Consider the following 13,012-nt stretch of genomic DNA (forward strand, 5'->3'; position numbering starts at 1 on the left):
AAAGATGAAGACTGACCTCTCTTATGTTTCCTTTTGAACCTTCTGCACTTTTTCCTTCCCCTTCTTATAAAACCATTTAACCAAAATTTTTTTCAAAATAGAAGCTCTTATTGTGTTCTCTGATGACATCTTCTCAGCTGAATATATTTCCCCTCCTGGAATTAATATATATTGTGTATATTTATGATACATGTATATGGATACATTATATCCATAGGATGTATTTTTATATTTATATGATACATTTTTTTGGAAGGGCATCTGCAATCCTCTGTTGCCTCAATTCAAGGAAGACTTATTTCTACCTCAGCCTATTGCACAGTTGGCTCCCTTGTCCTTCTTTCCCACCAACCCTAGAAATCCCTTATGTTAATTCCTCTCTTCTGTTTGATCCTGTGTTTCCTATATGCTACATCTTGTTCTGTATTGCCACAGGAGTGTCATTGCTTCCAGGATCAACAGATGGAAAACATAAATTTAAAATGACATTTCTAATTTCAATACTATCCCACAAGCATATTCTTTACCCCTTCCCCATTCCATATTTGCATTTCCTTCTTTCACAGTATTAACACTACCACCCAACAATATTAACCAACTTTCTCATGTGCTCATTCCTACAATACAAGTAACAGAGATGAGACTTGATAGTTATAACAGATTCAATGCAATCCTTATTGAAATTCCAATGGCATTTTTCATAGACTAGGACAACCAATCTTGAAATTTGTATGGAACCACAAAAGACCCTGAATAGCCAAAGCAATCTCGAGAAAGAAAAACAAAGCCGGAGGTATCACACTCCCTGATTTCAAACTGTATCACAAAGCTATAGTAAGCAAAACATATGATATCAGCATAAAAACAGATGTGTAGATCAATGGAACAAAATAGAGATCCCAGAAATAAGCCCACACATATATGGTCAGTTAATCTATTGCAAAGGAGGCAAGAATATACAACGGGGAAAGGACAGACTTCAGTAAATGTGTGGAGAAAACTGGACAGCTACAAGCAAAAGAATGAAACTACACTATCATCTTACACAATACACAAAAATTAACTTAGAGTGGAATAAAGACTTGAAGGACCTGAAACCATAAAACTCCTAGAAGAAAACGTAGTGGTAAACTTCTTAACTTCAGTCTCGGCAATGATTTTTGGGACCTAACTACAAAAACAAAGGCAACAAAAGCAAAAATAAACAAATGAGGCTACATCAAACTAAAAGGCTTTTGCTAAGCAAAAGACACCCTCAACAAAATGAAATGGCAACCTACTGAATGGGAGACAGTATTTCTAAATTATGTATCCAATAAAATGTTAATATCCAAAATACATAAAGGATACGTACAACTCAATAGCAGAAAAACCAAACAATCAAAAAACGGGCAGAGGACCTGAATAGACATTTTCCAAAGAAGATGTACAGTTGGCCAAAGGCACAGGAAAAGATGGTCAACCTCACTCATCATCAGGGGGATGCAATTCAAAACCACAGTAAGATACCACTTCATACTTATTAGAATGGCTACTCAAGAAAGAGAAAAAGAAAGAAAGAAGAAGAAAGAAAGAAAGAAAGAAAGAAAGAAAGAAAGAAAGAAAGAAAGAAAGAAAGAAAGAAAGAAAGAAAGAAAAAGAAGAAAGAAAGAAAGAAGAAAGAAAGAAAGAAAAAGAGAAGCATTGGGAAGGATGTGGGGGAACGGAAACCTTAGTGCACTGTTGGTGGGAATGTAAATTGGTGCAACCACTATGCAAAAGAGTATGGAATTTCCTAAAAAAATTAAAAATAATATGATCCAGTGATCCTAGTACTAGATATTTATCTGAAGAAACAAAACTCTGATTTGAAAAGATATATGCTCTCCCATGCATTATTTACAATAGCTAAGATATGGAAACAACTTAAGTAACCATCAATGAATGAATGGATAAAGAAAATGGAATACTACTCAGCCTTAAATAAACAATAAAATCTGCCATTTTTAACAACATGGATGGATCTTGATGGAATTATGCTAATAAATCAGAAAGAGAAAGACAAGTACTGCATGATTTCACTTACATAAAGAATCAAAAAAACAAGTAAGCAAACAAAACAAAACTCATAGTTACAAAGAACAGAACAGTGGTTGCTAGCAGAGAAGAAGTTTGGGGATGGGTGAAATGGGTTAAGAGGTACAAATTTCCAACTACAAAATAAATAACGCATGGTGCTACTTTGTACAGCATGGTGACTGCAGTCAGTAATATTGTAGCATATACTTGATAGTTGCCAAAAGAGTAATTCTAAAAGTTTTCATCCCAAGAAAAGAAATTGTGATTTTGTATGGTGACAGATGGTAACTAGACTTATTGTGGTGATCATTTCGCAGTGTATATAGATATAGAGTCATTCTATTATACACCAGAAACTACTATAATGCTATATGCCAATTATACTCAATAAAACCCAAGCCAAAACAAACAGAAATAATTGATACAGTTATGAATAATATACTTACTAAAGTGCCTGTAAGATTTAGTTTGATTTCTTTTTCTTTTTTAATAGATTGTGGATACAGAGTCAAGTTATTCTGTTTAAAAGTTACTTGGGTTAGGTCTCCCTATGCCACTTCAGTGTGATTATGTAATTCATTTGGGTTCATTTGCTTTTGATTATATAAAGTTTTAGTTTTTCTCTTTCACTTTAGTATTTTAATATGGAGAGCATTAATATGTTTCTAAAATCAAACTACACAAAAATGTAAACCAGACATGTATCACTCTCAACTGTATATGGTTTTCTGGCTCCTGCTCCCCTGTACCCTTGCTGGTAACACATTCCATTGTTTTCTGGCATCTTTCCTATTTCTTTTTGCAAAAGTAAGCATACACACACACACACACACACACACACACAGAGTGTATCATATACTGATCGCACTATGCTTTTTTAATGAATATATTCTAAAAATCACCCCATATCTATTCATGAAAGTCTTCCTCATTCTTTTTATACCTACGTAGTCTACCACTATGTGGGTGCAGTTTAGTAGAACAAGGCTTCTGTTTGGACATTCAGGTAATTTGCAATAGTCTGTCATTGCAAATAATGTGCAACATGTATTTTCATACAGTTCCAAACATACCTTCCTAGAGGTGGGATTTTTGGTACAGAATGTAAATGCATATATAATTCTGTTAGATATTGCCAGATTCTCCAGAAGAGTTGTACGATTTTGCATTCCCACAGCAATGTATGAGAGTGCCTGTTTCCCCACAGTCTTGTCAGCAGAGCACATTTAAGCTTTTGAATTTTTATCAATCTATTGTGAGAAATGGGAACTCAGTGAGATTCTAATTTCTGTATTCACATCTTTTGCCACTTTTTCTATAGAATTTTGATTTTTTTTTACCTAGATTAGAAAAGTACTTCTTTTATATACTAGGTATAATATCCCTTTGTCTGTTGATATATGTTGCAAAAAAATTTCTCCCTATTTGTTGTTTCTTTTTTAATTTGATCTTTCACTATATCTTTTACAGAAATTTATTCTATTGTTTTCTAGACAATTTTAACAAATTTTATTTTTCTAATGTATTATTAATTATTGATTTTATTTATATTTTCCATTTTTTATGCAGATGTGCAAAATTTCTAATTATCTTGTATTATACACATAATATAATATAGATTTCTCCCTCTGCATTTCTTCTGTTATTTCTTCTCCTTTTTAAAAAAATATTCATTTAGCTAGCATTTTGTCTATTTTTAAAATTTTTTTAAGATTAAAATATTTAATTAATTAATTAATTAATTAATTTGAGAGAGAGAGAGTGAGTGAGAGCAGAGAGCAAAAGCTGGGGGAGGGGCAGAGGGAGAGAGAAAGGAGCAGACTCCTCACTGAACAGGGAGCCTGACACAGGAGTCTGTCCCAGGACCCCAGGATCATGACCTGAGCTGACAGCAGGTGCTTAACCAACTGAGCACCCAGGGTGCCCTAAAATTTGTATTTAATTTAATAGACTATTTTCTTTTCCCTACCTGACTAATTTCTGTGTTTATCTCTATTATTTTCTTCATTGTGCTTATTTTGGCTTACTTTCTTTTTTTGAATTTTTTAAGTTGGGAATTTATTTAATTTTTATCTATCTTTCTATTGCTGTGGAGTGAGAAGCAGCAAGTTTTTTTTATTAAGGGCTTATAAATAGCATAAATTTGGGTTTTATGAGCTACATAATCTCTGTCACAGTTATCCAACTCTGCAGCTGCAGAGCAAATCAGCCATAAGACGTACATAAATAAATAAGCTGGAGTGTTTTTGCAGGTCATACAAAACAGGCACTGAGCTTTGTTTGCCCTGGGGACTAGTTCTCTGACCCCTGATATAGATGTTTAAAACTGAATTTTCCCCTGATCATTACTTTAAATATACCCCACAGATTCTACAATGTATTGTTTTAGTTATCTTTCTTTTTTCAGAGGTTTTCTAACTTATGATTGTATTTCCTCTCCCACTTTAATTTCCACATGAAATTTCTTTTAATCTTCCATTGTTTTGCATTGTGATCAGAGTGTTCTTGTAATTGTCTCTAATATGGAAATTACTGATGCTTTCTTTGTTACCTAATATATGGTTAAATTTTTGTGACTATTCTATGTGCATTTGAGAAGAAAACATATTTTCCATATTGCTCTATAGTGTTTGACAGATCCCCATACATTCTATATTGCTGATTATGTTAGATTTTCTCTAGCCCAAATTTTTAAATTTTATTTGTCTTGAGCTGAAAATAATGTGTCAAAACTTCTAATTGCCAGTTAGAATGGCCAAAATTGACAAGGCAGGAAACAACAAATGTTGGAGAGGATGTGAAGAAAGTGGAACCCTTTTACACTGTTGGTAGGAATGCAAGTTGGTACAGCTACTTTGGAAAACAGTGTGGAGGTCCCTCAAAAAGTTAAAAATAGAGCTACCCTATGACCCAGCCATTGCACTCCTGGATATTTACCCCAAAGATACAGACGTAGTGAAGAGAAGGGCCATATGCACCCCAATGTTCATAGCAGCATTGTCCACAATAGCTAAACTCTGGAAGGAGCCGAGATGCCCTTCAACAGACAAGTGGATAAAGAAGATGTGATCCATATATACAATGGAATATTACTCAGCCATCAGAAAGAATGGTTACACAACATTTGCAGCAACATGAACGGGACTGGAGGAGATTACGCTAAGTGAAATAAGTCAAGCAGAGAAAGACAATTATCATATGGTTTCACTCATTTGTGGAACATAAGGAGGAGCAGGGAGATCGGTAGGACAAGGAAGGGAAGAATGAAGGGGGGAGGTAAACAGAAGGGGGATGAACCACGAGAGACTATGGACTCTGGGAAACAAACGGAGGGCTTCAGAGGGGGGGGGAGTGGGGGATTGGGATAGGCCGGTGATGGGTATTAAGGAGGGCATATATTGCATGGAGCACTGGGTGTTATACGCAAACAGTGAATCATGGAACACTACATCAAAAACTAATGATGTTCTGTATGGTGACTAACATATCATTAAAAAAAAACCCTCTTATTTTTAATGTTACTATTTCATCTTGTATCTCTTGTGGTTTGTTTTCAGTAAATGATTACAGTATTATTTGGTGCATAGATATAACTTTTATTTCCTCCTTGTGAATTGTGGCTTGTAGCATTTTAAAATGCCTTTCTGTTCTCACTTAATGTTTTTTGGCTTGAATTTTACTTTATCAGAAACACAAGCCCTGCTTCCTTATTGTTCCCATTTGCCTAGTATGTCTTTGCCCTTGTCTTTATGTTTCAAACTTTTGAGTTACTGTTTTAAGTGTGTCTCTTGTACACACTCTAGGAGCCAATTTGAAACCTTTCCTCTGGTAAGTAAGTGAAGCCTGTTCATATTTATTGTTATGATTGATACGTTGCTTTTGTAATTTTATTTTATAATTACTGTGTCTAGTGTATTGTATTTACTGTACCTCTTTCTGTATTTACCTCTTTCTGTATTTGTTAATCCTTCTTTCCTTTATTTAACGTTTCTTTGGATACTGAGGGAGTTTTGTCTTATGTTTTCTTCACGTACACCTATTCGCGTATACCTTTTATGCTGCCTTTAATCACCTTATTTCTTGCTTAATGTTTCACTCTGCCATTTGTGAAATGTAAATGGCATTCTTTGATTCCCACCCATTACATTTATAACAGCCAATGCTCTTATTCCATTTTCTCCTTCCATTTATTAGTTGCCTTTTTTTTTGACAGAATACATGATTACATACTACTTTCCCTAATAAATCTAAATCTACATCTAACCTTGTACTAGTTTTACAGTGAAGTAAATGAAATTTTCATCTTCTGTCCTTTTGTAGAATCTTCCCAGTTGTCTTTTGTTTTCCACTGAGTTCATCTTACAGTAGAAGCTTCATGAAGAGCTCCTGGTTACCGTGTATCTTGAATTGCTTCTCATTCAAAGTTGTTCATTTTTATAGGCTTGATACTTGTTGGATAGAAAATCCTTGGCTCATACTTTTCTTAGTTTTTTGAAATGCTGCTACACTGTGGCCTTGCTCTTAAAAAGTCTGGCAGCAGTGTATTTTTTTTTTTTTTATAATTTAACATTTTTGTCCAGGAATCCTGATGATTTTGTTTTCATCTTTAAAGACTAATAGTTTTACTAAGATTTTGAGAATTTGTTGTTCTGGGTCAATTTTCCAAGGTACACAAGGGGCCCTTTCAGTATGTAAATTCAGCTGTGTTTTGAAAGCTTTGTTAGATTACAGTTTTAAACATTACTACTATTAGATTGTTATCCTTTTCTTCAGAAACTCTAGTTATATGCACACTGGGCCTTAGCTTGCCTTCTGTTTCATTTACCATCTCTTTAATCATTTTTATTTCTTTATCTCATTTTATTTTCTTGATTGTTTTTCTTCCTTTCTTCAATGGCCCTCATTAAATTTTCATTTGGATTTATTATCCCTTGAGCATTTTGTAATTTATTCTTTCCTTTTAAAGAAATGGTTTATATCTTTGTTAAATTTCTTTTTTGAGCTAACTAAACTCTTGCTGCTTTCTTCCTATGAGAGTTTTGTTGCTGTTATTTTGGGGACCATTTCTATTCTTAATTTTTAAATTTTTGATTCTTAATTTTTTTGGTAAAAGATTTTATTTATTTATTTGAGAGAGAGATGAGCAGGGGAGAGAGAGAGAGAAAGCAGACTCCTAGCTGAGCAGGGAGCCAGATGCAGGACTAGATCCCAGGACCCTGGGATCATGACCTGAACCAAAGGCAGACGCTTAACTGACTGAGCCACCCAGACTCCCCTAATTCTTACTTTAAAAAAAATACCTTTAAATTCTCATTTGAGGATTTAAAATTCTGATTCAAGTGCTATGTTGCAGTTTTCTCCAGGTGTGTGTGTATGTGTGTGTGTGTGTGTGTGTGTGTGTGTGTGTGTGGAGAATTTTCTCAACTGAAATCTTTGATTCACAGTTTGTATTTTCTTCTTTAATAGCTTTGTATGAAATTTGACTTTTTTCTATTTCTGAACATCTGATGAACAAGATTCCTGGTTTGAGAGTAACCTCTTACAGTTTGTCAAACTAGAGTTAATTAAAGGATGCTATTGTTTCTTTTGGTGTTGGTAGAGCTGGCCAAGTTGTTTCATTTTTGTCCTCTTTGTTTCTGTAAGATTGTTACTTCTCTCTACCCACCTTTTTACTCTTTTTTTTTCTTCTTTACTACCACATCTTCCCAAGAGGCACAAATTTTCTCTATTTACCTTTCTCCTCCAGCAGTAATTCTCTAAGGCTACCACCTTCTCATTTTCAAGTAACTTCCAGATGCTTGGTGCTGTGAATTTCCAGATTCAGACCACTATTTGGATTTTGGTGCTGAATTCTTTTTTTCCTAGGGTGTTTTTCCTGTACCTCATATGTGCCCTGTTCCCCAAGAAATCTTTTAGCCTCCCTTTTCTTATTCTTTAGATACAATACAGTCAGACAGCAGCAGTGAAAACTCTGGAATTTGGTATTTATTTATTTACTTACAAGTAATTTGAATTTCAAGATATTTTCTCTCTTCTAGCAATGCTGAAGATTTGGGTCACATGTGGCTTTATTTACCTTCCTTGTTGCTCCTTGTTTTGGGGGGTAAGGTTTGAAGAGATTTACATTCAAGCAATTGTTATCCTCTATACATGAAATTTTACCTACATAGGTGTTTTGAAATTGAAACTGTATTAGAAAATACATGGCGAAGTTTCTATGTGTACTGTCCTAGCAAGACAAGCCTCTCAGTCTGCAGGTTTATATTCTGAAAATTTCCATTTCTTTGTAGCTCCGCAATATCATTTTATGCTCCTAGGAATGTGTCTTTCTCTGGATAAGTTAGTATGTTTCAAGAAATGTTTTTCATAAATTTATAAAAAAAATAAATTAGAGTTAGTATCTCTGGACTCAATCTTGTGATCCTGCTGCCTTATTTGGTCTGTTTATGGTTTAATTGAGTAGCTTTCCAGCTCTTCCTTTCTTCCCTTTGGTGTAAAGCTTATGTTTACTCCAAGTTTAGGGCAATTTAGTCTATGGAGGGGGGAGTGAAAGTTTGGGTACCTAATCAGAAATTATGAGGCTCTTTCAATTATTTGGAGGAATTAGGAAATGACCACCACTAGTAAATAAAACACCAGGTTGTTTGATATAAAAATGTCAGAAAGCTTTTCTTCGATGCACTGTGGCGATGGAGTGCTAACTGTCTGGAGCCCACCAGCTGCCCACGTCGCAAGACCAAGCAGCCTGCTCCAGAGAGTCCAGATGGACAACCCTACAGGACCGCACATCCAGAGGGAATTGTCAGTCTGGACTGTGTGCATGCTCACCAACAGTGCTCACTGATCATTATATGGCCTGCCATGGAGAGTAAAAAAAAAGAAGAAGAAGAAGAAGTCATGTGTCATAATTGTTATTTAGTTTTTCTAAAATATTTGTTGAAATATTTGTTGAGCAGTACCATGTGCCGTGCTCTGTTCTAGCACAGGGGAGATAGTAGTTAATAAGACAGCCAAGGTCCTTGTCCTCATGAAGCCTACATTCTATAGAGAGAAAAAAAAAGATATACAGACAAATGTTTAAATGCCAAATATTATGTCTCATAGTGAAGTGCTATGAAGGAGTAACAATAGTGTGATATGATAGAGAATCTGAGTTGGGGGAGATAGGTTAGGAGTGTTGTCATGGAGTCTTCTGTGAGAGATGACACTTAAGATTAGACTTGAAAAACCACAGAAAGCCAATCATGTGAAGAACCAGGAGAAGACTTTTAGAAAAAAGGAATGACAAAGACTCTGCTTTCAGGGGTCATTTCTGTGGTTTGTTACTAGAGAAGTTTCTCTGAATGTAGAGTATCTGAAATCATGAGGAGGGGGCATAGTGTTCCTCCTCTGTGTGAAGCTGGCTCTAGGTGTTGCTTCCACAACTGTCTATTGCCATTGATGATCGTTCTTTTCCTCTTTCCGGAGAATAAAAGGATACAGTCTGAGTGGAAAGGGAAAAAAAAAAAAAAAAAAAGGAACAACAGATTGAGTTTGGCACATTTGAGGAACAGAATCAAGGCCAGAGTGGATAGAACTTAGTAAACAAAGAGCTGAGTGGTTTGAGATGAGGTCAGAGAGGTAGGGAGGAGACAGACTGTTTGTAATGGAAAAGTTAGACATTCAATCCAGAATGTAAAGTCTTTATAAAGTATTTGATGGATGAGTGATCTAAACTTAATGATTGATTTAAGAGTGGGTGGTTTGACAAATAACTAGGAATGAAAGGAGGAAGACCAATGATCAGGTTATTGCACTAGGCTTAGAAGAAGGGAATGGTAGCTTTGATCAGAGTGGCAGCACTGTGATACATTAGAATATGATCTGGAGGATGGTTAATAGGAATTATTAATAGATTAAATTGGTGAATGAGGGAAAGGGAAGAATGGAGGATGACGTCTACATTTTGGAATTGAGCATCTAATTGAATGTTGGGAAAAGAATCCAAACAAATTGGCATTTAATGTTGCAAGAATTATTGCTGGTACACTCTAGCATGATCACAAAAGGAGGAAGGAGGAATGAAAAACAGCTGAACAGGAGACTGGTAAGAAATTTCTATTTTCATTTGTTGCACCTGATTGAATTTAAGGTTTAATTTCACAGTGTTGTCAGGATTCAGCTGATGGCCCAAGAGCAGTTGCTCCTACTGTAACATGCCCAGTCACGTCATCACCAAGTCTTCTCTGAGAGGTAACATGTAAGATTAGACTTGAAAAATCATAGAAATACAATCATAAAAGAGCCAGGAGAAGAGCATTTTAGAAAAAAGGAATAGGACTGAGTTTGGCATTTGAGGTTCAGAATCAAGGCCAATTATGGCTGGAACACAGTGATTGAAGAGCTGAGTGGTCTGAGATAAGGTCAGAGAGATGGGTAGGAGCCAGATCACTTAAGATGGAAACAGTTGGACATTGAAACTGTAATGCACGGCCATTGGAGAATTTTATTTCATGTTAAGATTTATTTATTTATTTATTTATTATTTATTTGAGAGAGAGAGAGATGGGGGAGAAGCAGAGGGAAAAGGAGAGAGAGAATCTCAAGCCGACTCCATGCTGAGCATGGAGCCCCACCTGGCGCTCCACACAGAACTCTATCCCAGAGCACTGAGAGCATGACCTGAGCTGAAATCAAGAGTCAAACACTTAATCAACTAAATCACCCAGGCACCCCCATTAGAGAATTTTAAATGGGGGGAGGACTTAAATAGGAGGGGATTCAGATTTTTTTCAGAGTGAGAGACTATCTCAGAATGGAGTAATCTTTGTGTCAACAGCTTTGTATTTCCTATCAATTTCTTGACCTCTGCAAATATCCTCTTCAAAGAATTGTTGTGCAATGAATGAGAAACTCCAGGTTTTCATATCATTTTCAAACCTACAATCCAAATGAACCACTGTAGTCTCTTTTTCCTTTTGTAACTGACCTGACCCTTGTCCTATTTCTTTGCCTTCATATGGGAAATTTGCTACTCAACAAAAGAATTCTCGGTAGTATAAGAAATACCCACTTAAGCTAGAGTGACTAATAAAGTTGTAACAGCAATAGCAACATAGAAAAAATTCAGGTATTCAGGTAGACTGAAAAGGTAGGGTAAGCAGTTTCTAGTCATGTATACATGATTGACATATATTTAAAAATATATATATAACAACTTTCTCCAGGTAGACAACCAGCTGGAGAGGAATCCAGGCTTTGAGCAAATTTTATTGCAATGTCAAATGGTACAGATTTTTGAAAAAAAAATGAATGATTATGTCCATATAAATGTTAAAGTAAATTTTCTTTTAAGTATTGCTTCTAAATTTGATAATTGGATGCCAGCATAAAGCTCAGATTTACTGGCAGTAGGTAATGCTTTCTTCTTCTTCTTCTTCTTCTTTTTTTTTTTTTTTTTAGATTTTATTTATTTATTTGACAGAGATAGAGACAGCCAGCGAGAGAGGGAACACAAGCAGGGGGAGTGGGAGAGGAAGAAGCAGGCTCCTAGCGGAGGAGCCTGATGTGGGGCTCGATCCCATAACGCCGGGATCACGCCCTGAGCCGAAGGCAGACACTTAACCGCTGTGCCACCCAGGCGCCCTGGTAATGCTTTCTTCTTAAACTGTGCTTTGTGCATTCCTCATTACTGAAATATTTGTGCTACATGTTTCTCTGAATGCTGAATTCTCAAAGGAAGGGCAATAAGACTAATGAAAGGAAGGGCAATAAGACTAATGGAATGGCATTTCTCATCTCCTTTTCTTCAGAAACAAGCAATATTTCAGAGTCCCCAAATTTGAATTTTACATATTCTCTACTTGTTCAGGTGGGTTTATAATTTTCCATGCTTTAATCAGCAAATTTTCATATTTCTCATTTCATATTTACATTAAGGTCTGAGTTAATACCTCATTAAGGTAAACAGTGATAGATATTCTTTCCATAGTAACAGTTAATGTGATCCTCAAAAATCTACGCTTTTCATTTCAAATATAAGTAAACTAAAAAAAGTCATGTAATTTTAACTCTCATGAATAAAACTGTATCTTTGCTATTCTTTACCCTCTTTCTGGTTAAATTTATTTGTTTTTAAAGATCTAATTCATATGTCACCTTCTCTAAACACTTCTAAGATAACATGTAATAGGAAGGAGAGGGTAGTAACAGATTTTTTATTTCTCACCAGAATTCCCAACCAACCAATTATAGTCCTTGTCTTCAAGGAACTTTTCATTTGTAACAAAGAAAGATATACCAAGGGGGGCCTGGGTGGCTCACATGGTTAAGCATCTGCCTTCAGCCCAAGTCATGATCCCAGGGGCCTGGGATCAAGCCCCACATCAGGCTCCCTGCTCAGTGCAGAGCCTGCTTCTCCCTCTCCCTCCTACATTCCTTCTGCTTGTGCTCTCTGGCTCTATCTCTCTGTCAAATAAATAAATAACATCTTAAAAAAAAAAGAAAAAGATATACCAAAAATGCATACAATAAAATGTAATAGTAGAATAATAAAGTGTAAAATATAGAAGTACAGAAGTAGTGGTGACTATCTGGGTGTGGCTGTGAGAGGAGAATTTGAGTTTCACAAAATAAATACCAGCTAACACTGTTTTAGAGGATAAACAAGAATTTACCTGGTTGAAAACAGTCTGGGTAAGGCAGAGGGAGGAATAGATCCCAAGTTCAGAGAACAAGTGTGAAGACAGAGTCAAGCAAAAAACATGGCATTATGAGTGCTCTGTTTTGTTTGGGTTCCTAATTCTTTAATCCTTTTTTTTCACAGTCAACAAATATGTATTGAGTACCTATTAGGCCCCATGGACTATTTGTTCTATCAAATAAGCATACAGAAGTGAACAAAAGAGAGTCGATTTAAGCCACAGTGGAACTCAAATTCCGAAGGAAAGATAGGGTAGTCATATTCTACAAGATA

At 35.6% G+C, this 13,012-nt stretch overlaps 1 non-coding gene across 1 annotated transcript; it reads left to right on the forward strand.

Annotated features, from left to right (window-relative positions):
• Window positions 1-9,345: 9,345 nt before the first annotated feature.
• On the forward strand, window positions 9,346-9,550 carry LOC121105451. The gene has a single exon (XR_005837979.1). It is a non-coding gene; the product is annotated as a small nucleolar RNA U3 (small nucleolar RNA).
• Window positions 9,551-13,012: the final 3,462 nt, after the last annotated feature.

This window comes from Ursus maritimus, unplaced genomic scaffold, assembly GCF_017311325.1.
Source record: "Ursus maritimus isolate PB19 unplaced genomic scaffold, ASM1731132v1 scaffold_26, whole genome shotgun sequence".
Lineage (NCBI taxonomy): Eukaryota > Metazoa > Chordata > Mammalia > Carnivora > Ursidae > Ursus > Ursus maritimus.